A 25735-nucleotide genomic window follows, 5' to 3' on the forward strand; every position below is an offset into this window, starting at 1 on the left:
ATCATGCAGACCCGTAATGAATTTTGATTCTTCCCTTTGCCTTTGCGCCCCTTGTGTAATCAGTGGCCAAGTCTTGAAATGTTCTTTAGGAGGCGAGATACACATTTAACTAGCCACGTTGCCATGTGGTACTCAGTTTGAACATTTCAATCTCCTTTTAGGAGCCTAAGATGTTCTAGGTGTATACTCTGGAAAACCTCAATTAAGTAAGAGATTAAAATCAGGAATGTGACTGAATCTGTAAAACAGAAAAGCAGCTTTGTATTTGACACATGACAAGTGAGATGATACTTAAGCACATTTATCTTCTGCTTCTACTTCTGGATGAGCTCAGAGAATACTCATACCTTATGGTCAATCTTTCCTTCACTCCTTTCCCACTAAGAGGAGAGAAAGGAGAAGTGAACTCTGTGTATTAGAGGGGATCATTCTTCCTCGCAAGTGAGATGAATACAACTCAAACAAGCTTAGGCTAAAGTGGAGGATTTATTGGCAAAAATAAGTAAACCTGGGGAAGAGAAGTAGTGACTCTGGGACAACCAGAACAATTGACTCAGCACTGCTCCTTATCCTTGGTCCATATTTCACTTCAATTATATTTTCTCTGGTCAACTTTATCTATGATGCTTGAATCACGGCCACTGGAAGTCTGGGTTCACATATTCTCACTTTTTCCAGCAGAGAAAAGAGGATATTTTCCTCTGCTCTAATTAAAAAAAATAAGAAACACTTTGATGTACCAGCTAATATATTAATTCTTCTATCATTTTGGTTGGTTGGGTATAAAGGGTCATATATGAAGCTGGTAGCTCTCATTCACATAGAATACGATCCATAAGATATGGGCCTGTACAGCATCTCCCTCGAGCCAAAATCTGTCCAGATCCAGTACATGATCTCTATTTTAGCAGAATGATCATTTAGATTTGCTCTCAAAATTTAAGTATCTTTTCTTTCAACCAGGACAGTTTGATTTTAAGCTTTACTTTAGTTCAGAAAATTTGACTTTTCCTAGTTTAAAAAATTGGTGTTTCATGCATTGTGGCCACTGGGTTGAAAGTTAAGGTTTAAGTGTAGACTTTACTAATCTTAGAATCTCAGAAATCAAAATTACTTTGACAGAATTCACCAAATGGATTATATGGCAATGGTACTTGTGTGTACTTCACAGAGGGTAGAAAATTTCATGAAAACTCTTAGAAATGCCCATCAGAGCTGGACTGAGGTTGAATCCACATAGTGCCGTCACAGGCCTGACAAAAGGGCAGGTGTAGAGTCATGCCGTTTCTCTGCTATCAGCACCACTGTTGTAGACATTGTCATGGCTGCCCTCTTCCATCATTCTTACTCCTGAAGACCACTAGGAACCCCTGTTCCTCTATCCCTGGATTTGAGCTCAGGAATATGAAATAGATGAAAGAATATCTTTGTCTCACAGTCTAAATCCCACATAAAGTTTTCATTCACAGATTACAGCTCACTCTATATAATATCTGAATAATTAAAAATTATATCCAAGACCTGGATAATACACTGATAAATCTAAGGTCCTATTTTGACAAGCCTTTGTCAGCAAGATCCCAAAGGGAGAAAAAAAAATTCAGCATAACAGGTTATAAGTAACTACATGTGTCTGAGAATAGATGTAGTGGAAACTTCAGACAGTCAAACAATCAAATACAGAGATGCTCTTCCCAAACAGAAATCTTCTTTTTTGGATGCTGTGATTGAAAACAATTTTCTATGTAAGACTTTTGCCACAGTTGAGAATAATAATAAAGGGTTACAGAATCAGAAGATTCTTTCCGAGCCATCTAAAAAAACAAACTGACAAAAATCAAAGCTTGGAACAAGCCCGACACAGACGCTAATTCAAGAATTCAGCTTGCCTCAGCTTTTTTTTTTTTTTTAATTGGATACTCAAGGTCAGTTGTTGCAAATCAGTAATTGGTGATCTATTGTGTTAAACTCACGTGAACAACAGTCAATTCTGTAACAGCAACTGCTTTAGGAAGTAAGAAACTGTTAGTGCCTTCAGTATCCCAAACAAAAATAATATACTAATGAACGTGCTACCTACTGATGAGAAGGATCTAATATGCATTTCCACAGAAATGTCTTGTAATTTAGGATTAATTAATGTCCAATTATTGTAAGCTGTAAGTAATAAATTTTAAAAGCTCTACACTTCCATTTTGTAATGTTTTTATAAAATGGAACATTAGATGTTTTTAATCTTGTCTGTTCTTGCAAAATACCCCAGATAACATGCTTTTTTGCATTTCGAATAATATAAGCTCATCTAAATGCAAAACCAGGGTCCAATCAGAATAAGATGGTAATCAAATTACAATATTCGATGATGAGTTTTCCAAGCTGACTTCTATCATGAATTTCAAGATCTTACAAGGTTTCTATTTGTTTGTACAACTGCAAAGGGCTCAATTATAGAGCTTAGAGAGAGTCTAAAAATAACGTCAGACTAATTAAAAGATTCAACGGGATTTGGGCTAGCACTGTTTTGAAACTCTTTAATCTGTTTGGCTTTCCAAATGGACTTTGGAAGCTAAGGCTCCCTTTTAAATATGTTTAAGTAAAAACACCTGGCAAAGGAAATAAAAAGGAATTTGTAGCCTTCCTCTTCCTGGTACCTAAAATGACAAGAGCCCAGTGTGCAGCTCTGTGTAAGAAGATGAGGCCAGCGGTGAGGGTGCTGCCTCCAAATCCTCCTGGACTCTTAAGGGGACTCAGCTCATTTTCTGGCATTATTGTGCATGTTGAAAAAAAGCTGGAGGGTGTGTAGCTTCAAGTTGCTGAATCTTTGAAAAACTCAGGCAAGAGTTTCAGTCTTTGAAGTCATTTTCCCTTTGGGAGGTAAGATCCAGGTAATCAGGAAAAGCTCAGGAGATCGGGCTATTATGATAATGTTCTGCCAGTGCAGTTTTGGCTCTCTGTGTTACATCACTTGGATCATCAAACTTGTGGGAACTCCCAGCAGGGCTTCCACCTCAACAGTTGGTTGCTTTGTTTGACAAACACGGCAGTGACAGGGTGGGGGATTAAAAGCACCTAGAGGGCTGAAACTTTTCCCCATTCATCAGACAGTGCAGTATTGTGGTTCATTGAAAGTGGTTTTTATTTTGTTCTTCTCTTTTACATTTCTCTGTTTGGACTGTCTTTTTTCTTTTCTTTTCTTTCTTTCTTTTTTTTTTTTAAATAACAGAGAGTTCTCCTGAGATTTTCCATAAGATATGAGGTAAAATGTTAGGAAATTATTGTCTTTGCAGAAATGCTAATTTCTCACACTAAGGAATCACAGAAATGAATTTCACTGATTTCAAGGCTTCCAAAGTTGTATAAATACTATATTCATTAAACTCCTATTCTGGAGGTTATATAGGTACCAGGACATCTGTCACTGTCACGGAAAAATATTAGAGTGAGCTAACAGCTTGAGGAAGAGTACAGCCTTGTAATTTGGTCTTATGTTGTGCTTATTAATGTGCAAACCACTATGGCAAATACTGTTTATGTTCCTGTGCCATTTAAATGAACAGAAGAGAGATTGTGACCAAGGCAATGACATCATCATTAAACTGAAGGAGGCAAGTCGTGCCTCTCAGATCTTCAGTGTAATAGTTGTAAACCTCATTTCAGAGGTTGAATTTCCTTTAGAAGACTTCCTTTAATGGTTAAGTATTTTTAAGGGCAGTAACCCACGAATAAAATATCTGTGAGTGAGGGAACTCTAAACTCTTATAAAGCTAACTCAATTATCTATGCAAATGGAAGCACGGGTTACATAAATCAACAATTTTCAAAGCGAATCCCCTAGTTTAAATTGAGCCAATAATTTCTACATTTCATCTTCTGTCTTCAACAAAACCTCTTTTTTCTCCCTAACCAGAGCTGCAGTTAAACAACAAAACAAACCAGCTCGAATTTCATCTCACCTTCTTTTTCCACGCCTAGAGCATCTGATCAACGGAAGAGGTCAAAGGATAGAAGCAAAAGGACGGAAACCCCACCAAATAATCAATCCTTGAAGAATCCAGTATCAGGTGAATTCATATTATTATTTTCATCAGACTCATATCAACAGTTAGCAAATCCCAATCTTAAGGCTATCCAGAATGCCGACAGGAATTAGTGGTCAGATTCACTAGAATAGGGTTTTCTCTGAGTACAATCTAGATGAGTCTTTACAAAAGAAGGTATCTCGAAGGTAAGAAAAAGGACTAGGTAATGAAAGAAAGTAATAGAGTCCCATGAAAAACACAGAGGCCCTTTAAAAAACAGCTAAATCCCGTGGAGATTGTTTGTAGTAGTGGGAGGAAAAGATAACATAAAGTTCAATAGGCGGACAGAGGTGATGAAGGAAAAAGATGTCAGACTATTTCTATCAAAGGGAAATCAGGAAGCATGTGGGAAACACCATCACTCTGTGAAAGTGTTAGACATGGGATAATGTATGAGCCCATCTGGAAATATAACATAACAATCCTATTCTATGTTACCCACATACCATATTCCTTTATGCTACTTACAACTTGAGACTACCTTATATATCAGTGTATGCAGTAATATCCTTAGGGGTTATAAAAAGTACTATTTTATCAAATAATTTCTATTTTTATAGTAAGTTTACCTTTAACTTTTGAACATCTTAAATCTTCTGACCATAAGCAGAGAACAGATTTTAAACATGGTTACATAGCAGTTTTCTCATTGGGGGTACACCTCTACTTTTCTAAGAAAAATAACTATCCAGATGAAATTGGGATCATAGATGAAGGCAATTCATAATTTTAGAAGAGAAGTGGTGAGTAGAGAAACTAACCCAGCTTGTCAACAGAAAATGTGGAATAGGTGCCTATTCTTAGGAATAGCTTTGGGACTTCCCTGGTGGCACCGTGGTTAAGAATCCACCTGCCGGGGCTTCCCTGGTGGCGCAATGGTTGAGAGTCCGCCCGCCAATGCAGGGGACATGGGTTCATGCCCCGGTCCGGGAAGATCCCACATGCCACGGAGCGGCCGGGCCCGTGAGCCATGGCCGCTGAGCCTGCACGTCCGGAGCCTGTGCTCCGCAACGGGAAAGGCCACAGCAGTGAGAGGCCCGCGTACCGCAAAAAAAAAAAAAAAGAATCCATCTGCCAATGCAGGAGACACGGTTCGAGCCCTGGTCTGGGAAGATCGTACATGCCATGGAGCAACTAAGCCCATGTGCCACAACTACTGAGCCTGCGCTCTAGAGCCCGCGAGCCACAACTACTGAGCCCACGTGCCACAACTACTGAAGCCTACATGCCTAGAGCCCGTGCTCTGCAACAAGAGAAGATACCACGATAAGAAGCCCGCACACCGCAACAAAGAGTAGCCCCCACTTGCCGCAACTAGAGAAAGCCCGCGCGCAGCAACAAAGACCCAACGCAGTGAAAAATAAATAAATAAATAAAAGAATAAATTATTTAAAAAAAAACAGCTTTGCCATAACTATGAACATACACGAGCATTTGTCCTTTTAGTGTCTGCTTAGCATTTACATGCCTTTCCTAACAGAACTCCTGGATCCTTTCCGGGAATTATCTTTTTTCCAATGAATACTGGAAGAACCTCTCTCCTTTACCCAATAGATGGGTATATGAGCCTAGCTAGGCCAAAAGAATGTTCACTCCCTGGAATCTAATCGGCGCAACATTATAAAGAGACAGAAAATGTTTGGAGTTCTCTTCTGTCTGAGAGCCAGCCTCCTGATCAAAGTCTCTTGCTATTACAGTTGACGCTCTTGCTATCACAGTTGGCCTTCCATATCCACAGGTTCCCCATTGGTGGATGTGACGGGCCAATTGTACTGTGCCATTTTATATAAGGGACCTGAGCATCCGTGGATTTCAGTACCCACGGGGGTCCTGGAACCAATCCCCCGTGGTGCTGAGAGACAACTGTATTGTGGTTCCTGCTCTTCTTTTCTAGCACTGCATTGGTTCCTGTCCATTCAAAGCCCAGGTCTTCGGGCTCCTATACATTCTCTGAGCTCACTACATCTGTCCCATCAATTTCCTTTTGCTAAAGTTAGCCAGACTCCATTTTTGTTGCTTTCAGCAAAAGAATTATGACATATGGAATCTTTAAAGCAGCTTAGAAACTGAGAGGACATAAAATGTAGAGTGAAAAAGAAAGGATCAATGTCAATAATACAGAATTTTAAATCAGACCATTAAAAAAAGAAAGCTGTTGGAAGTCGGCCCTCAGACTTGCTGCAGGAGTCATGGGAGGTAAAAGTGATGCTGAGAAGACAACATCTCCCTGAAGGGATGCTTCGTTTAACGCATATGCCTGACAAGCACTTCTGTCCTCAGAGAACACTCTCTGAAGGAGTTAGACCAATGGTCCTCAATCTTTTTCCACCCCTGCACACCTGGGGGAGGAGAAAGAGTCTCATCAACACTACATCCCCTGGCAGCAGTGATTCTGAGTTCTGGAGGCAGATCAGAAAGGGCGAGGGGTGATTGGAATTCATCTCCCCCCCACACCTGTCAGCTTTAAAAGACAACTGCTTTTTCGTCTCCCCCCCACACCTGTCAGCTTTAAAAGACAACTGCTTTTGATGTTAGGAGACAAGTTGGAATAAATTTGAAAAGTAGGATTAATTACTGATAAAGAAAAGAAGACCCAAAAAATATACCAGCAATAAAACGTAGGGTAATAAATTTTAAAACCAATTTACTGTTAAGTTTTTTCAGCCTCCTTATTTTGTTTGAAGACAATGTGGCAGAGAACTAGAACTTTCCCAGGGTTATATAGCCAGTCTGGTAAGGCAGGACTTAGGGTTCTTGGTTCTCACATCATGGCTCATTTGACTAAGACAACCTGCAGACCGACTTTTAAAATCTTTCTCCAAATAATATTGGTTCTTACTGTATAAGAGTGGTTACCCGTCAAAGATTCATCATGGTATATTAATGAAAAATACATAGCAAAAGTTCAAATTGATTTATATATCTATCAGAGGCTCAGATTCATTTTACATTAAAAAAAAATCACCACCAAGCTTTTTATGTGATAATTACTGACAAAACATTCAGGAGCACATCTGGGTGTAAATTGAGGTACTTTAATATAAAAAATGAACACCAATCCACATTAAAGAATATCACTTCAAATATACTTCAGATGCCCTTTGAGATAAGAAAATATTGTGAAAATCTGCATTTGAAATTGACTTCGGTAGACGCTAGACTGACCACTATTTTATTTTCCACAAAAAACATTCTTTCTTTTTTTTTTCAGAGTGAAAGTAGTTGTGCCATTTTGGACAGTCTTTGGAATTTTATGTGCAGTAATCTTTTGTCCTGTTTTTTTTAAAGCATAGAGACGGCTGATAGAGTTATCAAGCATTTATCATTCTATCCATTCCTATTTGGTTTTTTGTCTTTCTATTTCTTATCCTTCACTGATAATACAAACAGACTTGTCTTTTGACTGAAATTCCTTTTTTTTTTTGGTTCATAGTTTCTGAATAACATGGCCTTCTGTGATAAAGACCCATCAAAAGCATCATTATTCTGCATTGAACTCCTTGTTTCATCTATTAGTATTTAAAAGGTTCTGCCTTTTTTTTTTTCTTTCTGTATCTGGCTGTAGTCCTTTAATTCATCTCATCTCTATTATCTGCTGGGATGAGGCTTTGACTTAGATTGTGGGTCAAAAAAAAATCACATTATTCAAATTCTCTTTGACAATCAAAAAAAATTCCCATGCAGTCTTATTATTTTGGTGACGATGGCAAATGAATATCATTTAGCACTTCTGATGTTTCATCCTATCTTTCATACCCATTGCCCCTGGTAATGCGTTGCTATACAAGATGTACTGAAATAAACGATTTGTCCTTCGGTTCTTTCAGTCCTGTGTTCTTTGTCTGCTAATGGGGTTCCACATGCTTTGCTTTTCAGAACTCCTGGAATTGCTACGTAGAATGATAACTGTTTAGCTGTCCTCACCCGTCTGAACACTGGCCATTGTCATCTGCAATACAACACATGAGTAAAAATAGTTGAAAAGGAGGTTGAGATTTTACAATGAAGTTATGTTCAGTGTGGGGAAAACACAACTTGGATTACAGATTGACGAAAGTGAACAACCAAGACTTTTCCAGGTTCCCTGAGACCTCCACAAACTCCTATTCATTGGGGTTTAATATCTGGAATATGCCAGAGTGCTTTCAAAATCCTGTGCCCAAGCATGAAGAGGAGTATTGTGTATTTTTATTCCTTCTCATTCCATTAATAGTGCTGCATGTATACTGAGCTCTTCTGGCTCGTTTGATTCTGCCTTCCCTGACCTCCCAACTTTGACTCATCGGTGCTAATTTCACCTTGGTACTCGCATATTATTTACACAATGCCCAGGGAAAGATAGAACTCAGAGTGTGAAAAGTATTTTAAATCTTACTTCAACTTAGAAGAGTACAGAACTAAAAGGAATCTTGAGAAACATTTAGTTAATTTCTCTACTTCTGCAGAGCAATGCCTAGACCATGCCTGAAAGGCAGATATCAGTCTTCCTTGTAAAAATCATAAAGGGAAGGTAAACGACACAACATACTTTGGTGACCTGTTCAAGGATATCTCAATCCTATTAGAAAAAAATCCTGTCAGACCTAACACCTTCATGTCAAACATTCTAACTTTTTAAAAACAGACCTTATTTATCATGCTGTAATGGAAACAGCCCTGTAATTGGAATCTGAAGATTTAAGTCGTTGCCTCTTCCTAGCTGTGGGCCTATTTCAAGCCATTGATCTTGAATGAGTCTGGATTTCTTCTTCTGAGAGAATTATATCAGCATAATTTGTTAAAGAATTGTGTTCACTTGTTTAAATTTACTGTTATCACTATCTTCATCAAGGGCAATAACACGCTCAACACCTACTAAGTAAAGGGCCTTTTGCTAGGTAATCTGAAAAACAGGTATATGTGGTTTCTGCCAAGAAGAAGCTGAGCACTTAGTAGAGAGAAAAGACATATCCACAAAACATGCCCTAAATCAATAAGGTAACAGATGCCACATGTTAAGTCATGAGTGCAAAAGGCAAGTTCTAATGAAATTCAGAGGAGAAAAAATATGTTCGCTGGAGTAGCCAGCAAGTCAGCATATTCCTGAAGACTGTCACATGAGGCTTCTGAAAAGAAGTTAAGGGCAAGTTGAGGCTCATTCCTTAAACACGGTATTCTGACTGAACAGAACTTAATTGGGAGTAAAAAGAACTCTTCTGTTGCCTTTCATTGAAAGAAATGACATCACGCATTTATTCATCCAACAAATAATGACAATTCCTCTGCTGTGTGCCAGATTAAAGAATATAAATAAAATGAAATGTACTTGTATTCTGAAAGAATCTTGTAGTTATGTGGAAGGAAACTGACTGAAACTGAAATAAATCAAATGATTTTCTCTCTGGACCCAGATGAGAAATACCATAGCCAGGATTCCAAAAAAGTTGTGGCTGGTTTCACATACAATTCTCTTTCTATCCTGTACCTCACATTCATTCCCAAATTCCACTTTGTTTCTCTTTCACACACACACACACACACACACACACACACACACACACAAACTACATGCACACACATGTACTATGCTACTACATGTAGCATAGTAATATCCAATAATTAGTTACGTGTTTTTTAAAAACCCTTTTCGCCAATCTGTTTTCTCACCGTTCAAGCAGAAGGAAGAGCTTACCGTATACAGTGAACTGAAAGAAGAGCTAATGTAAAAGAACAAAGGTTCAATTTATTAGATTTAAATTTTTTAGATAGATTTTGAAAATCTCTAGCAAAATAATGATCTTGAAAGTCATGGCTTTTATTATCAAGAGCCAAGCACTTAAGAAAGAAAATATTTCTTTTTTCGTTTTCTTATTTCAAACGCTTAGTTTTATATATTAAGAAATAATATTCAGAGCATGAGTTTATCACTAAAATCAATGTTTCTCAAAGCATGGTCTGCACACCATGTATATCAGAAGCACCTAGGATATGTCATAAAAATGCAGGTTGTGGAGCCCTGCACTGAGTCTTCAAGGACGAGGACAGAAATATGAATTTTAACAAGTAGCCTAATTTTCCTTGTCCATAATAAATTTTGAGTAGCTCTGCATATATTACAGAGAAGACACAATAAAATAGTCATTCTTTTTCCTGCTCAAACAGAGATAAGAGTTTCCCCAGCAGAAAAGCGACAATCGGAGACACATGACTGGTGTAGAGATGATTTTGGGTCCCTGAGCAGGGTGTAGAACTTCACCTGTCTTAACCTGGGGGAGGTGGTGGGATAACAGAAATCCCACTGGAAACCTGGGTACCTTTGGGAAAGCTCCAGAGCAGAAGAGCAGAGAGGACCAAACTATGATCTGATTTCCAGATTGTCTCACCTCCAGGATACTGCAAACCTCATTAGAAAACAGCAGTTTCACCGTCACTCCAGAGTAATAGAAGACCAATAGCCAGGGAAGGCACAGTTAGGGATGTGCCTTAGTGAAGCCTCACAATCCTGTGTACACCAGGAGGGTGTAGTAGTTCCTGAGGGGGTAAGCAGTCAGTATGAAGAACATGCAGTTAGAGTAACCAAATGGTAATGGGTTGAATTGTGTTCCCCCTCCCAAAAAAGATATATTGAAGTCTTAAACCCTAGTTAGGACTTTACACGTAGATAGACCTGACTTATAGATAGTTCTTCACAAAGGCAATGAAGTTAAAATGAAGTTATTAGCATGTGCACTAATCTGATATAATTGTTGTCCTTATAAAAAATGGGAAATTTGGACGTGGAGACAGACACACGTAGAGGGAAAACAGTGTGAAGGGACACAAAGGGAAAACAGCTATCTACAAGCCAAGGAGAGAGATCTGAAATAAATCCTTCCCTCACAGCCTTCAAAAGGAACCAATCATGCCGACACCTTGATTTCAGACTTCTAGCCTCCAGCATTCATGTGGAAATGGGACTTAGTTTGCAGTCTTCCAGGGGAAATACAGCCTGGAAAGCAGACTATGATTCTTTCTGTTCTGAGATCCTCTCAAATTTACTCAGGGTTTCCACTGATCTTTCTGTCATCTAAGTACATCAGTAGTGAATATAACAGGGCCAGAGACTAAAGTCCAAGACCAGGTAAGAAGTGCTACACCTCAACTAAAGGCAGACAGAAGCACAAAAGGCATACAAATTCAATATCTCTCAGATGCCTGGAGAGTACATAAATCCTTCTGCTCTGCCCTGGGGGGAGGGAAAGTGGATCAGGTAGAAAATCCTGCATAGACTGAGTAGTTTCCAAAATACTACTTCTCATACGAGAAAGTCACTGAGTTATCGCAACAGTCACCACCAGCAGAAATTGGAACTTGAGAGGTTAGCCAGGCATAAAGAAACAAAAGAAGATATATTTTTTACACAGCCAAGTTTATAAAGAGTAAATACATACATTATTTTCATTTCAGGAAATAGGCTTGGCACTTAAAGGTTGAGAATACACGGATGAACGTCTCCGTTTATTGATTGATAAATGGTGCTGACGCAGTGTGAAGCACTTTGCGTACATCATTGCCATTTCTTACATCAGACCCATATGTGGGTATTATTATCAACCTTCAGTAAATCAACAAACTGGATCATCAAGATTGTATCAAGTCATCCTTACTGGCTGGTGAGTAGGCATCAAACTCAGTTCTATTTGCCTCTGTTACCTGCCTTTTATTTGTTAGGCCCTAATATGTTTTAAATAGAATAATGTAAGAGAGGTATTAAATTGCAGTAAATAATTCCATAAATGTCATAAGAAATGCATGAACAGAGTGAGGTAGGAGCAGGGAGTCACTACTGCCAAAGGTCTCAGGAAATGTCATAGAAAAGTAATTTTTTAAGCTGTGTTTCAGCTAGGATAAGAGTTTTGGAAGCAATGAATGGGAGGGAAGGTGTTCCAGGAGAAGGAAGTCATAAGCCAGGCCTGGGGTTATGAGAGGTTATGGCTTGTGCAGAGAAGGTTGAGAAGGTGGGCTATCCAACCACAGCATGGGTCTGCCAGGAAGCAGGTCTACCCTGGGGTGGTGGGTTGAGCCAGAACGTGAAGGCATTGCAGAGTCATGCAGTTTTATAAGTACAGAAATGGTTGTGATCAAATTTGTTTTTAGGAAGAACTAAGGGAAAAATGAAGAGTCGATTAAGGGAGACCAGCATGTGATGGGAAGGCCCAAGGTGGGGGCAGGGGTCCCTTTGCAAAGATCCGGGAGAAAGATGATAAGGTCATAGAGGGCAAGGCCCAGATTTTGGAGTCCTTCTTTTTTTTTTTTTTTTTAAATAAATTTATTACTTGTTTTCTTTTATTTGTTTTTGGCTGAGTTGTGCCTTTGTTACTGCACGCGGGCTTTCTCTAGTTGCAGCAAGGGGGGGCTACTCTTTGTTGTGGTGCGCGGGCTTCACATTGCGGTGGCTTCTCGTTGCAGAGCACGGGCTCTAGGCGCGCAGGCTTCAGTAGTTGTGGCTTGTGGGCTCTAGAGCACATCCTCAGTAGTTGTGGCGCACGGGCTTAGTTGCTCCGCGACATGTGGGATCTTCCCAGCCCAGGGCTCGAACCCATGTCCCCTGCATTGGCAGGCAGATTCTTAACCACTGCGCCAGCAGGGAAGCCCTGGAGTCCTTCTTGAAGTGGAATTAGCAGACATTGGTGGTTCGTGGTATGTTTGGAGTGCAGATGATTGCATATTTAGGTCCTTATTTTGCAAGATGGGTGTATTGAGATGACTGTAAACATTGCAGGAAATAGGGGCACAGCCTCAGTGTGGTCACCAGTATTTGTATGAGATCTTACAGGGAGAATTGTATACAGGGCGAAGAGAAGGAGCAGAGGCCAAAAGATGAACAACATTCAAAAGCTTAAGTCTAATGGAACTCTTGGCATGTCTTCACTCAGACTTTAAGCCATTTTTTCCTTAAAATAAATGCTCTAAATATTCAAGAAATGTAAGGTTTTAGTGGAAAGAGTTCTGACGTACGTAGTAAGGTTCCAGTGCCAAATTTGCCACTACTTAATTTTGTGACCTCTGGCATGTCACTTAATGTAAGTCAGACTTGGCATCCTCATCTGTAAAACTAGATCTCCGAGGTCCCTCTTTCTTGCTTCCAAATGCAATGATTCTCATTTGATTAGTTCCTTTGATTAGAGAATTTTAATTAAGGCATATCAAAGGCTATTGTGCCATGTGCTTCCCAAATGTTAGTGATGGGAAAAAACATTTTAATAATAATCCTAACTTCATGACTATAGAACTTTCAGACTTCTGCACCTCAAAGTCATCAGTAATTAGACCCTGGCATTTCTCTCTCTTTCTACCACTACTGAGAACAAATTCCATAGACCTGAAAGATGATGCAACACACTGGGAATACAAGAAAAGTAGTCAGAACCAGGTGGAAGCTTTCCCAAATTGTCATTGTAATTTATTGACATAATGGTCATCATTAATAGTGTCTGTGAACAGAGATGCTACATAATGTAACACTTTCTTCCTCATTTGAAGAGTTTATGTTCTAAATAGGAAATAACATTTGGACATTGAATTCATACAACAACAATCTAAAATCTTACAACAATCCTACAAAAACAATCTAAAATCACTCAGTATATGGGCTCTGCTATGAAGGAGAGAGATGATTAATCCCACAGCCTTGCCTCTGAGCTCTAGATCCTCCCATTCCAAGTATTATACATAATTTTACAAAGCCCACCATCTTATACCAAATGTTCCTCCAAGAGAGAAACTGTTGCAGAGTTTCTTATGACTTATCATAATAAAATGACCCACTTTTTAAAAGATGCCCCACTCTTTCAGAACCCAGAGGAATTCAAATGAAGCCTTTGCAAGGTGAATTAACAGCCCAAAGCATAGCCTTATGCCAAGCTAGTGAGTCAGAGAAAATCATTTCAACCTTCATCCAGAAATTAAATGGTTATTGATTAATGTGGAAGATACTGTAACCTTTCAGATTAAATTAAGAAATGTTGCTGAGCACAATTAAAGTTTTTCTAATGTAAAGCTGTTTGCAGAGTACATTTTTGACTAAGTTCCATCTCTGAGGTTAATTACCATGTCTAGGGTCCAGGAATAATAGAGTAAGTGGAAAGTTGGCTCCAAAAGTTAAAGAATAGGAAGAAGCAAGAAGTATCCAGAAGTGATTTATGTCCTACTGATGAATTTGAGGGAGGAAAGCCAAATAACCACACCACTCTTCTTTGTTAAAGGTTTTAGGCCAAAGGAATGGTATAAAATTAAAGGGTTTCCATTTCCTCTAGTGGGGCAGGTGCAGCTCTACATTTTGCTCACAACTAGAAACTATCTCATTCGTGCTAGTTAGGCTGAAGGCAGAATGTCTTATTGAGTGTGCTGGAGACATCCTAGGCAGTATGAACAGCTTTTGTTTCTAAGGAGCTCACAATTCTTTATGGAAATCAATGTGGAAGTGATGCTGAAAACTCAGTCCCTGTACACCGGTGCTAAATCAAATCTTGGAGACAGACTTTTGGGTGAAGTAGAAAAGAATAGCTTTATTGCTTTGCCCGGCAAAGGGGGACATAGCCCTTGAAACCGTATGTCCCAACCCAGGGGAGTTTGGTGAAGAGTATTAAGGCAAGGGTGGCGTTGCTGATAAGATTAGGGTATGTGCAGGCCAGTGCTCCTCTAACCTGGTTTCAGATAATCTTCTTGATGAGCTTCTCTGGTTCCTTTAGTCTGGCCTCAGGTGGTCTTCTCTGGTATGAAGAATGCTGACATGTTCCATTTGCTGGGTTTTAGTTCTATAAATGGCTTAAAGACATTGTCATGTGTATCCCTGGAGGGGGAACCAGGACCCTGCCCCAAGTCTGCACTATTGTTTCTTGGCTGTTCCTCCCTTAACTCTGCATCCCTTCCCTTCGCCAGATTAGCAACTGTTCAGAATCTGCCCTTTGGAACTCAGGGAAATCATGGAGGCTGGAGTCTGTTCCTCACAAGAAACAGGGGACACTGAAAGGCTTTTGTGCCCAGGAGCCCCTCAGGATCCTGCCTGGTTTCAGAAGCCAAGTTAACTACTCTGTGAAAGTGGGCAAGAAAGCATTATAACCTCTCACCACAAAATCTGTTTCAAAGTGACGAGAGTAGGGTGATATTCTAGAGAAGCTGAAAGGACCTGAGTTTTTGTCTTGAATATACTATTAACTGGCTGGTTTTAGATAAGATATCCAACTTAACTCTGCCCCTTTTTTCTCATCTGTAAAGTGAGTTGGGCTAAATGATTTCTAAAGTTGTTATGCTTCTATAATAAATAATAAATATTTTTAAGTTAGAAAAAGTAAAATGTAAATATACATCTTTAAGCTCAGCTGTGAGGGTCGCTGCTATGACCTTGCCTCACTAGAACCATTCTAGTTAGAGAACATGCACTTTTGGGAAACCCCAACTAAACTTGTTTTCATATAAAGCAGGCTTCCAAAGAGAAAAGCCAAGAAAGGGCCCTTTAAAAGCGTAGCTCACTGCAAAAACAGCAAAGAATATACACATACAGTAAAGAGATGCCCTCATAACTTTTACTAGTTAATTGATGCATAAAAGGTTGTGAAGATTAATGTACATCAAAATCAAAACTAAATTGAATTTTTGACATTTTTGCAAATAAAACCCCCAAAGAATACATAGGTGCCTTTTGATTTGTCACAGCTGGAAGACTCTGAATCATGAAGCGCTCTAGGAAAGGCCATTAAATAGCGTTAGATGGTTTGTCATTGTGGAAGAAAAGTAATTGAAGAACCAAACTCTGTGTATGGGCATTGCATTTTAAAATATTTACCAAACAGAGATAAAAGTGAGTCTTTTTCTTCCACAACTAAAGCACAAAGTGTTGATTACATAGTCAGCAGGAAAATTTTATAATTTAAATCCTTTTTTAAAAAAATTCAGTCAGATTAAGTAATCTTTGTTTAAAGATATTTCTGGGCTACATTTTATAAAATATTGAATACTTGCCATATAAGCTATTTTTTTTCTTTAATTTTTATGAGGAGAGAAAGATTTAAAAGCCAACCATTGGTCTATGACAACAACGTTTGAAAACAGCAATGTGGTATGGGAGAAGGTAAAATGAGAACCAAAATTCTTAGTACTAGTTCAATAAGACTGTGAATTTGAAAACAATTTCAGATGACCTTATTCTGATACTCTTAGCCTCAGTCATAAGGGCAATCTTTTTTTTTTTTTAAGAAACAACACCGAAATAAGCAAGTGCTAGGATATCATTGTCAATGAGGTTCCCAATTTTATTCTTTGAAAAAGGATACTAATAATTAGGTAAGTGAAATGCCTTTTGAAGTACATATAAAATGAGGAACATGTAGATCAACACAAGGGCTATACTGGAATTCAAACACACAGGGCCCACAAGGGACCTAATCATGGGGTCCATGGGTTTCCACGTGGTCTGAGGAGCCCCAGGTAGAGGTCCGTTGCAGCGTATGAAAGCAATTCTGCCATCCAGATAATTGGTTCCATCTGATTCTACTCATAAGAACTTAAGGTGTGTTTTTCTTCTTAGGTAGGATTTTTTTTTTTTTAACTATGCCATTAGTAGTGGACATGGCTGACAAAAACAAGCCAGAAAGGGTCTTGCATTTAATAATTCCAAAAAGCTCTTGTGACTATCTCCATTGTCTTTATTTCCAATGATTATTTTAGCAGTTGGCAAAGTACAACTGTTCACAAGATACACATGTCAAAAACAAAAAAACAAGACCTGGTCTTGAAAAGCTGACTTCCACATGGAACAGAAGGAAGGAACAGTTTCTATTCTTGGAAGGACAACAGTATTTTGTTTTAATCAGTTGCTAAGGATCTAAACCCCTAAAATTCTAAATGAGGTTAATAAATCAAGAAGAGTTAATATGAAAGCAAGTTTCATAATCAGCTTGCAAATAAACACTGTCGCATATTCTGTTAAGGCTAGTCCTAGGGCTGAGGCAGGTCAGAACAGATTTTTCATGTATTCCCACAGTTCAAAGCTTTTAGGTGGAAATAGGTCATGAGAAAACATTTTAATAAACAGCACCACTATTTAGTAAGAATGATAATAGCAGCAAGCAGTCAAAAGCTATCTAACAGAAAGCCCCCTTCTCCCTGTGTAGAGTTTTCCTCACTCTCCAGAATAACTGTATTTTCAGAATCACCTGCAAAAGAAGTCTAAAACACCTAGTCATTACCCACTGAAGTCACTCCTACTTCTCACTGAGCATGAATGAAGTACTCACATCCCAGCTCTTGCAATTAAGAGTCTGACTAAGCTTATGCTTCTCTGATGACTCCCCACCTTTCCCCTAAAGCTGATAATCTTTAGGAATACGGACAGTCTGAAATAAGCTTTCCTACATACCTCAATAAAGATTCCACGTTTCTACTTTTAGTAGGTAGATGGCTGAGTTAAAAGAGAAAACATTAACTATTTAAAGTTTAAATACAAATTGTAGGAAATTCAGGTAAAATTTTGGTTCTTGTAAATGCTGGTCAAGAGACCAATGTAAGGTAGTAGCTGCAGCCACCCAAAGAGAGATTATAAAGTGAAAAGAAAGTTGAGAACTAAAACTTATAATCACAATATTTAAATTTGGGGTGGAGGGAGACATAGAAAAGACCATGAACAAACAGTAAAGTCATCAGTCAGGAGAAACTCAGAAGGAGATAAGGGACTTATCTACTTTATCAAACAGGAAGACTTTTGAGTAAGATAAGAATGAATAGTATCCGTTGGATTTGGACAATATGGGTGACCCTAGCATATGCTGTTTCAATGGGAAGTCGTTGTAATAAGTTGAAAAGAATGAGAAGTGAGCAGTTGAAAATCATGTTCCTTAGACAACCCTGATATGCATACTCCAGGGGCAGAGAGACCTAACTTTTAATCCCTCATCAAACATTGAAGCTATGGCCTTGAGCAAGCTAATTAACATCAAAGAACTACAACTTTTTCTCTGTACATTTGAGTATAATAATAGTACCACCTAGAGTTTTCTGAAAATAAAATGAGATATTACACGTCATTTGCTAGAATAGCACCTGGCGTGTGGTAAGCACTCAATAAATGTCAGCTGTTATTTTGAGAAGAAGAAAGGTATAAAGTCAAGTGTGTAGTTTTTGTGTCCTTTGTGACTTTGTTTTGTTTTGTCTTGGAATTTTTGTGTCTGCGTACATGGGCATATGGATGTTTTTAGATGGGATTAAATTGAGCCCATTTATAGGCTAAAGAAAATCAGCTAGTAAAGAAAGAAAAGGAAGTACTTGAATTCTGCTTAGTTAGGGAAGGAAATGTCTCCATTTGGAAAATATACTTTCACAAGCCTTCTAGGGATAAATGAGATAATTCTGGGCAGAGAGTTTAGCTGGTGTCAAGACCTTAGAAGAGGGAGGAAGCTTCTTTGAATGAAACAAGCAGAAGAAGGTGTGCTTTTATACTGAAATCGACAGATTGAATGTAGAATCTGTATCAGACTTGGGTACAAGTAGTTTACCGAAAGGTGGTCCCAGGGAGCAGGGGTGAGTGACCGTGGAGATCGAAACTGGAAAGGGAGAAAACCCAATACACGACTGTGCCTGAAAGAAATTTCTACCTGAGAACTGGGAAAAAACAATAAGCATTTCCTGATCATTTTCCAAACCCCATGAGTTCAAGGTTGCCCCAGTGGGCATGAACTCAACTCCCTTACATTTCAGGTTGTGCTTGCATCTCTCCTGAGTGACCTCCCACCAGCATCCCCATGGAACAGTGTCAAAGAGGGCTTGAAAGATTATGGTGCATGTTTGAGACAAGTTTACCTGTCAGTTCCAGGGAAACTGAAGCCTATACAGAATTAATTTGCTGTAGCCATGACTGGAATCAGAGATGAGGCCAAGACAATGTGAGTCATCTGACACAGTTCACCCATTACAGTGTTTCTGTCTTCCATTAAGTCCAATCCTTCAAAAGACTTAGTAGGGGAAGGGTTTGTGAAACAAGATACAACCATCCCCTTTTTCTGCTATATTGGTCATAAGACGTTAATTGGTAGTTATCATCTCCTATCTTCCATCACCTATTCTAAATTTCCTCAAGCTAAGCCATAACTTCAGGTAATCTGGCTGCTTCCATATGGGGTGATGTAAACATTTACCCCTGAAAGGTATGATCCCTCAATAGCTTCGCCACTATTGAATGGCAATTAAAGCAGTTGCCCATTCACCATCATTAACTGGGGACAAAAGTACTGGGAAATGTTCCAGTTAATGCCTTGGGTTCCAGATATCCTCCTTCCTATCCCGATACGTAGCAGCATTCCTAGTATCTCCTGGTAATCAGGAGCTCCTTTCTTTGTCTGCTGGCATGGATACTGGCATGAAGATCCTAAAGTGACCTGGAAATAGTCATAGGTTCAGGTGAGTAGAAACTTAAATCTAGCAGAAAATCTGAACTATGGCATGAGATTCCAGGGGAAGCCCACTAGACCCACACACGTGCAAAGCCTATACGTGCAGGAAAGTTAACACAATCTTCAACCAACAGGGAAAGTATGGATAAATGTTATTCTCTGTCAGTTCTCTGTTCCCTGACAGAAGGAGTCGCCTCTGGGAATGAAGACCTCTAGATCTACTTAAGGTTGAAAACACAAATTCTGCAAAAGGCTTCCTGGAAATGGTGGTGAGGGGGGCCAATCTTATATCTAAGGCTTATTTTTCAACCTGGATATTCTGGGTTTTGAGGACACAACGCCACATATTGGCTGTTGATTTAGCACCCCAGCACTCCAGGGTTTTGTTTGTAAACTAGCACCCAGATGATATTTGAATAGGCTATTCTCATTCTATTAAAATGACTGCTTCTGTGGAATACAAATATTTATGCTAGGACCAGTCTACTCCACGGTCGACGTAGTCATTGCTATAAATTGGGTCCCTTATTTGGAGACAGTATTGTAGAAAAACATCGTGCCAATAAATAAGGCACTGTGTAAGCTCTTACATGATGATGGGGTGGAGGAACTTTTGGTAGAGAAGGTAAAAGCAGATCTGGAGTAGATGTCAATCCCTTTATAAACTCTTGCTGCCACTTCCAGGGTTGAAAGGTTTTGGCGAAATCTGCAAGCCACCCAAATGGGTGGCTGGTTTTCTCAAGGATGATATCGTATGGCAGAATCACCATCAGTCTTTGATGTTGACAGTTCAGGTATTCAGACGTGTAGTAGCTAGGTCAGCCTTGGGAAGAGAGTTCGTGTTTCTCGAACCGTATGTAGTTTGCACTCTGCCACCTTGGCCTTTTCTTTCGTGGCCTACTGTGTAAGCACTGTGATGACTAGAGAGAAAAGCTGTAGCTCCACAAAACAAAGCATAGGAAACCTTTCAAGGCTAGACTTATACTTTCTTTTGAAAATCCGAAACTCCTGAGTCTGGTTTTGAGCAACGTCTGCCCTGCAGCTTCAGGAAATGAGTGTCCTTCTAGATGCTGCCTTGGAAGTCCTCCTGTGTTTCACAGCATGCCCTGAGGTGGTAGCTGTCTGATCTAACACTGTCATTTTCTTTGCTCAATTCTTCCAAAGTATAAAACAGCAGCCAGTCAATTTCATAGTTATTAAACTCACCATTGCCCACTGATGTGTTAGAGGCACAGAATAATCCAGTGCCCCACCTTCCATTTGGCCTATTCCACTGCAGGTGGGAGACTCAGTCATTGTGATGCTATAGCATACCTGGACTTCCTCATCATCCCACTTCCCATGACCAGTGGGTTTTCTGTTTGCATCAGACTGGTAAGTGATCCAGTTCTGGAATCCTATCCTATATGTCTGCTTTCTAGGTACCAACTGTTTTAGACATTGTCCCCCCAGAAAGCAAAGCCTCAAAGACTTCTGCACAGGTGGTTTATTTGGAAGGTAATCACAGTGAGCAGGAGAGTTAGCAATCCATGACAGTAAACGTGCAAGGAGAAAAGGGGGTATGTTATCAAGTTGGTCACAGCACTCCAGGAACTTTTCTGAGGAGCATATAGAAGACCTTTTACAATTGTCCACTTGAAACTGACAAAAAGTAGCATTTACCCATCAGCTTTCTATTGGTCAAAGATTGTGCCAGAAGGTGTTAAATTTATTTCACTTTCAGGGTTTGCCTGTGCATGGGCTTCCCCTGCATCCCATGCCACAGGTTTGGAAGGGCCTCATACAACTTTCGGTGTATGATCTCAGAATGAAGTGAGTCAAAGCACACATGGAACTGCTCTCCACAGCTGGAGTCAGGAATGTTGTAGAGACTGGAGAAGGTGCACAAGGGACAGCTGATTCAGAGGAAGGGAGGAGAATACACAGGAGAAAAGATCGCATGAGAGATATGGGGTGAATCTGGAACTAGATTCCATAGTGGTGGGGTGGACAAAGAACATGTTCTTGAACAATGATGCTTATTGTGTTTAAAGCTATATACACTCCTACAGTGTAAACCACTTTTCCATGTACTTCCTAACTCTCTAAAAGCACAAAGGCAGAAGGCCTGGAGAAAGCGAAAATCGAAAGAATGTTATCACACCTCTCCCTAGAAATTTAAAGAAATATCAGGAGAGAATTTTGGAATTCTAACAAGCCATGGGATTTTTTTTTAAGTGAAGTATAATATCCATACCAAAAAGTGTACAATTCATAGGTTTATTTTCACAAAGTGAGGAACCCCATATAATCAGCACCCATATTAAGAAACTGAGTCTGACCAACATCACAGAAGCCTGCTTTGTGCTCCCTTCTAATCACCACCTCCTGCTCCTATGAGGGTTGTCACTTATTTCTAACACCATAACTTGGCTTTGCCTCGTTTTGAACCTTACTTGAATGTAAACACAAAGCTGGGGCCTGGTTTCTCTCACTCAACACTTTGTGAGATTCTGCAAGCCATGGAGTTTTCTGAAAATTAAGCTAAAGATCCTTGACAGCTGTGGATTTGTTTCACACTTGGCTCTGAGGACCTAGACTGTGTTTTATTCATCTTTGTCTCCCCAACACCTGGTGCAGTGCTTAAGCTCATGATAAAATAGAGATATCTCTTTTTATCCACTGTAGGATTGACTAGTACAAAGCCTGCCTTTTATCAGCACGTAATAAATGTGTGTTGATTCTTAGATGGCAAAATTATTTTAAATATCCATTGCTTATATCTCTCATATTGCTATTGACATTTCAATCCATAAATACCAGTCTTCAGTATATAATCTATACATGCCTCTTTTTACTTCTTTATCTATTTAGCTTTTATGGAGAGAGAAGATTCTTAATTTTGCAACCAAGACTCTGAAAATAGTATTAAGTAATGAAAGGGACCTAGTAATGATGTGATGGAGAAGGGAGATTCTCTGATTTCTAATAGGAATGAAGCAAACTGTGAGAAGGAATGAACATTCCAGAAGGACTGAATTTCTTATAGTTTCAGTCTCTATTTACCAATGTACTTGTACCTGCATTTTTTTTTTTTGATAGAGTTACTTAGTTACAACTGTAGCCCACACTGAAATTATAGATTTGGAAATTTTGGTATCATGTTTCTCAAAGATAAAAGCAAATTTTATAAAGTTAAGCAAAGAATACAAAAGCTAATCAAGACTTTGCAGTGACTGATTATAATTACTAATTAAAATTATAGTTTGTTTTGTCTTAGTAGAATCTATATATGGGCTTAAATATCAAGGAGACATCGTTTATAGGGGTTTTCTTTCTGTAATAGAGAATATAATCTAGCATGATTTGCCATGAAATCGCATCCTCTTCATTATTGTAAGTTTAATAGAAGTGTTGGCTAAAATGTATATAGCTATAACTTAGATATAGGACTAGCAGTAGCATAATAGCATGCAAACGATTACGTAGCAGTAGCATAACTAGCATTCATTCTGTGCCAAGGATTATTCTAAGTACTTTATCTATTACAACTAAGTATTTATACATTAACTTAAAAATAACATATTTAATCCTTATACAGCCCTATGAGGTAGGAACTTTATCTCCATTTTACAATTAAGAAAACTGAGCCTCTTAGCAATTAAGAAACAAAATCACATACTAGAAACAAAGCCAGAATATGAACTCAAGCTTTAGATTCTATGGTTTTAACCGCTATGTTATCCTGCTGCTGACTAAACTAAAAAGTAAGATTTTTCTCATTTGTGTCTAGTTTTTTTATGAGAGGACTTCCCTTATATATTCTCCCAGTCAGGTGTCTCTTTTACATGAACCTTATGGAATCCCGGTAGGAGAAGTATAGAAAGTCTGCAAGAGAGGCAGAAAGAAGAGGAGAGACAGAGAGAACAGGCAGAGTTGGTAGAGTCTGGCTTAGGAGGCAGGGTGAAAGAGATGGGGAGTGCAGGTAAGCCAGGTAAGTGTCTTAACACAGTGTGACTCTGGGTACCTGCCACAGCAGTAAGAAAATAATTCTGAACATATCTCCCAAAAGAAGGAGTGTGAAAAAAATCACATGATCATTAATAATCTATTCTAAAATATTGTTTCCAAAACAACCCAGATAGTAAATCTTTGCTTGGCTATCGGATCGTTAGAATGAATATTAAAAATTAATACAACCACATTAATTTTTTTAAACAGGAGATTAAGGCACTCTAATGTTCTTAAGCATTAGAGTGAAAACTGAAGGAAATTAATAAAACTAAGTGACCAATTCTGGGGTGATCAAATGATGAACAAAATATTAATCAAGAGAAGTAAAGAAATCTAATTACACAAAAGAAAAAGTGCTAGTCAATATATACCAATTATAATTCTGTCCCTCCATCTCTCCCAACTCTTCTTTTCCTTTCTGCTTTAGAAACAAAGCTGGTGAAGAATTTAATTTCTCAGACGGTACCTCTTGGAGTTAACTTGTCTGAATGACTCTCATCAGGGCCTTTCAGACTCATATATATAATAAGATCATTAATTGATATTTTATCATTAAAGAAAAGATATATTATTAATTAAACCAAACTAGATGTTACAATGAAATCCCAGAGCTCCCAAATCCTATGTGGAATTAGTAATACATTAACACTTTTAGGTAATAAACACAAATTGGAAAAGTGACTCCATGTCCCAAGACACATATGTGGAATCACTTATGCAACATTAATGAGCATGTAATTTATTCAAGACAAGAATTCTTAGATATTATTCTGAATCTTTATGTAGTTTGGCATTATGTGATTGACCCGGAGCATGCACACAACATATTTTCTGAGGGCTTTAACCTTCAGAATTTGAATGAAATAGGTACAGTTTGTACACACCTCAAAAAATGTCTGACCGATTTTGTAAAAAATGTTTCAGAGCAAGATTGTGAGAAATCAAGTTTCTTAGAAAAGCATATTATGAGTTTCATATTAACGGGTCATATAAATTTAGCAAAATTTGATCTTATATTTGAGGGAAATATTTTGAGGAATCAAAGATTTATCAATCATTGTTAAAGAAATTTCAAATTAGCAACATCTTTTGGACACTGTCTATATGACAATTGGAGATTACAAAAAATAGCATGGTATGATTATTGTCAAAAAGCTTATAAGCTTGTTGGAAAGACAATATCTAGAGCTATACAGTACAAATACCACAAAAGTATAATGTGATATTTTATCTGAAGTTAGAATGTATATTGGTAAAAATGGGAGAGATTTCTGTTTGGCTAGAGTCTTTATAGAAGATTGAAGTATTATATAAAAGGCAGTTAGGCTCCTGAGCAGGGAAGAGGAGTGATAATGTGAAAGTAAATTAGGTTGTGGTGAGGTTGGATGAGAAAGTCTCTAGGAAGAGTGAAAAGCCCCAGTGGACCTAAATGGAAAACTCCTTGGCCCTGAAGCAAAGGTGGGGATAAAAGGAGTTTGCCCCCAGGGCTTAGATGTTCATTCAACAATTACCTATCATACTTGTACTGTGTACCAGGGAGAGTAGTAGGCAAAGATCCCTGACCTCCTGGAACTTACTTTCTGACTAGGAGAAACAAAGTTACAGTCAGTGAATATATTATTAAGTACATAGTTCGATAATCCGGTAGTTTAGAAGTGATAAAAGCTATGAAAAAAAGAAAAATAGAGCTCAATAAGGGGGATTGAGGATAAAGGGGAGAGAGTGGGTTGTAAGTTTAAAAAGGTTAAGCAGGATAAGTTTCATTAATAAAGTTTCATTAACAAAGGCTTGCAGATGTCTGGGGGATGAGTGTTCCAGGCAGAACAGTCAACACGATGGCCCTAGGGCAAGAGAAGTGTACTAGCTTGTAGGAGGAACAGCAAGAAAGCCACTGGGAAAGTGAGTCTGGGATGGAGCGAGCTAGGGGATGCTAACAGGAGATAAGATCACCAAAGTAAAGGGGCCAGATCATGTAGGGCCTTGTAGAAAACTGAGAGCTTTGACTTGTACTTTAAGTGAAATGCAGATCCCTTAAATGGTTTGGAACAGATTAATATGTGGTATTATCTTAGATCTTAGGAAGGTCACTCTGACTGCTATGTTGAGGATAGACTGTGAGTGAAGTTGGGAAGGTACAGGCTGAAATAAATTATGAGACCATTGCAAACATCCATGTGAGTTATGATGCCTGGACTAGGGTGGTTCCAGCAGAAGTGGAGAAAAGTAGTCAGAATTGTTTAAAAGGTGTGTGTGGGGGGAAAC

This window comes from Phocoena phocoena, chromosome 2, assembly GCF_963924675.1.
Source record: "Phocoena phocoena chromosome 2, mPhoPho1.1, whole genome shotgun sequence".
Lineage (NCBI taxonomy): Eukaryota > Metazoa > Chordata > Mammalia > Artiodactyla > Phocoenidae > Phocoena > Phocoena phocoena.